Raw genomic sequence first — 3,794 nt, forward strand, 5'->3', positions numbered from 1 at the left:
TGGAATTTTTGTGTGTATGCATATATGGGAAGTGATCTTTTTGTTCTTTGGTTGGCTTCTCCTTGTTTGGATTTGGAATTAATATTGGTCTCCCATTAAGAGCTGTTGTGTTTGTTTTGTTTTGGCGGTCTTTTTTTTTAAATTTTTCCTACTTTCTGGCAACTTGGGAAAGATTTTTTTGAAAGTTTAATAATTTGTCTGTGTTAACCATCTCAGTCTAGGGCTTTTGGGAGGGAAAATACTTGATTTCTATTTCAGATATTTGAATGCTTTTTGTTCTATTCAAGTTTTCTGTTTCTTTTTGTGCCAGTTTTGGTGTTTTATGATTTTCCAGAAATGTATCCATTTTACCTAGGTTTTACAATTTATTAGCAAACTGTGTAGCCTACTATTCTTATTTTAATTATGTTGAGTCCATAGTTATTTCTCCCTTTTTCGTTTTGCTTTTTGTTTGCATCTTTTATTTCCTTTATTAGACTTGCTCTAGAGGTCTATTGTTTTAATATTTTTAAAGTTACACCTTTTTTTAGTCCTCTTTGGTTTTGTGGTGTTTCTCTTTGTCACCAATTCCTGTCCTTATTCTTACTTCTTATTGTTTCCTCTCTTCTGATGCCCAAGGGAAATGCTTAGCTCTGTTGTTTTCACCTGTCTTACTTTCTGATCAATGCTTTTAAAACTAAAATTTTCTTATAAGTATGTAGTACTTTTTTATGTATCTTATAGATTGGCTATTTGTGGTTTTTTAAAAGTTTAAGTTTTATGATATTTAATTTCTAATCAAAAGAATTTTAAAGCAATTTCTAGTTATTTTCTGGGTGATAGAGCAAGACTCTGTCTCAAAAAAAAAAAAAAAAAGTTAATGCTTAATTTTCCCCTTGAATGTGGGCAAATAGAATGAATATGGTGGAAGTGACAGTGTATGACTTCCAAGAGTAGGTCACAGGAGGCACTGCTTTCTCCTTGCTTTCTCTCTGAGATCGTTTTCTCTAGGGGAAGCCAGCTGTCATGTCAGTCATGCTGACAGTCCAGTAGCCCTATGGAAAGTTCCATGTGATAAGGAACTGAGGCCTTAGTTCTAGCACTAACTTGCCAGGCATGTGAATGAATCATCTTGGAAGTAGATTCTCCAGCCCCAGGCAAGGCTTCAGATGACTGCAGCTTCTGGCTGGCAGCTTAAATGCAACCTCATTAGAGACCCTGAGCCAGAACCACCCAGCCAAGCCACTGCCAAATTCCTGACCCATAGGAACTGTCTGAGTTCATAAATACCGGTTGTTTTAGGCTACTAACTAATTACAGATGCTGAATCTAGGGGAAGTTTTGATGATAAGCAGGATATTTCTTGATCTCAAAGTGTTGCCCCACAGACTGTTAATTATCTCTAAGAAGGAAATTGTACAGGGATGAAATTGTACAGGGATGAAATCAGGCAACAGTAATTGTACAGGGATGAAATCAGGCAACAACCTTAACTGGTAATCAGTATTGACACTGGCCATCATATGCCTCCAGATGTGATACCCTGTAAAGGACACAATATCACCTAGTCAGTATACTGGCCAAGAGTGCACATCTTGAATCTAATCATAAGGAAACAGCAGACAACCTCCACACAAGGAACATCTTAAAAGGAGAAAGAGGAATTAATTTTTCCAAAAGTCTATGTCATAAAGGACAACGGTTCGGGAAATTTTCTTTTTTTTCTTTTCTTTTCTTTTCTTTTTTTTTTTTTTTGAGACGGAGTCTCGCTCTGTCGCCCAGGCTGGAGTCCAGTGGTGTGATCTTGGCTCACTGCAAGCCCCGCCTCCCGGGTTCACACCATTCTCCCGCCTCAGCCTCCTGAGTAGCTGGGACTACAGTCGCCTGCCACCAAGCCCAGCTAATTTTCTTTCTTTTTTTTTTGCTTATTTTTTAGCTTAGAGACAGGGTTTCACCTATGTTAGCCAGGATGCGTCTCGCATCTCCTGACCGTTGTTATCTGTCCCTCCCAAAGTGCTGGGATTACAGGCATGAGCCACTGCGCCTGGCCGAAATTTTCTTAATTAAAAGAGACTGACAGGCTGGGTGCAGTGGCTCATGCCTGTAATTCCAGCACTTTTGGAGGCCGAGGTGGGTGGATCACCAGATGTCAGGAGTTCAAGACCAGCCTGGCCAACATGGCGAAACCCTTTCTCTACAAAAAATACAAAAATTAGCTGGGCATGGTGGTACGCGCCTGTAATCCCAGCTACTTGGGAGGCTGAGGCAGGACAATGGCTTGACCTGGGAGGTAGAGGTTGCAGTGAGCCAAGATCACCACTGCACTCCAGCCTGGGCAACAGAGTGAGACTCTGTCTCAAAAATAAATAAAATAAGATAAAATAAAATAAAATAAAACTGACAATTGAATGCAATACCTGACCTAAAACTGGATCCTGTAATGGAGGGAAAAGAAATGCTATAAAGAACATTATTGGGGTCAGGTACAGTGGCTCCCATCTGTGATCCCAGCACTTTGAGAGGCCAAGGTGGATGGATTGTTTGAGTTCAAGAGTTCAAGACCAAACTGGGCAACATGGCAAAACCCCATCTCTATAGGAAAAAAATTTAAAGATTAAAAAATAACATTGTTGGGTCAATTCACAAAATTGGAATACAAGTGGCAGAGAAAATAAAATGATTGAATTAGTTTACATTTATTGAATTTGATAACTGTACCATGGTACATAAGAGAATGTCCTTTTCTTGGGAAATACACATTAAGTATTTAGGGGTAAAAGATAATGATGTTTATAATGTAGCCTCAAATAGTTCAGAAAAAAGTGTGTTTGAGTGTGTGCAGGGGGAGATAGCGTGTACAATTTATAAAGCGGGGATACAATGTTAACAGGTGAATCTGGGTAAATGGTAATGGGTGTTCTTTTATTATTTTCATCTTTGCAACTTGTAAATTTGAAATTATTTCCAAATAAAAAGTTTAAAAAACAGCAAAAAAAGTTATATGAGATATCAGGAGGAAAATGAGTGTGGGTAAATATGAAACAAGATCGGCCATACATTGATAATTATTGACACTGAGTGGTTTACTATAGTTTTACTATAGTATAAAAATAAGTTTATTATGCTCTTTGACTACTATTGAATATATTTGAAATTTTTCATAATAGAAGAAGTAAGCAATAATGAGGGCATCTGAACTTGAAGATTGCTAAGTGTATTTCCCAGCTCTAAAGCTCTCTGGCCATTTGAGTGTGATGAATTATGTATGATAGGTATGATCCTTTCTTTTTTTTTGAGACAGGGTCTTGCTGTGTTGCCCAAGCTGGCTTTGAACTCCTGACCTCAAGCAACCCTCCTGCCTCGGAGGTCTTTTGAATAGCTGGGACTATAGACTTATACCACTTTGCCCAGCTTGATCTAAATTTGAGTTCTACTTCGGCTCAAGTTTTTCCTGCAAAAATTGAGAAGACTGTCTACTAATAAGAATAACTAAATATCTATTATGCATTTAAAGTTGTTAGCACATTTCCTGGCACGTAGTATAGTAATTGTTCAATGTATGTTAGTAACCACTTACTATTGGATGAGTGAATGAAACAAAAAGATTAATTTTCACTGATGGTTAGAAGATGGAGCATTATCGGTAAGGAATTTGACCTGCATAACTACTCTCATTATTGGCATGAGATATTACAAGAGGTTCACAGAGCGGGGTACAGAAAGAACAACCTCTTTATAATTTTTTTAGGTGAACTCCTATGTATTGAGAAATATATATTTCTCTTTCTCTCTTTTTTTTTTTTTGTGAGATGGAG

The sequence above is a fragment of the Rhinopithecus bieti genome, unplaced genomic scaffold (assembly GCF_001698545.2).
Source record: "Rhinopithecus bieti isolate Rb0 unplaced genomic scaffold, ASM169854v2 scaffold_10015, whole genome shotgun sequence".
Taxonomy (NCBI): Eukaryota; Metazoa; Chordata; class Mammalia; order Primates; family Cercopithecidae; genus Rhinopithecus; species Rhinopithecus bieti.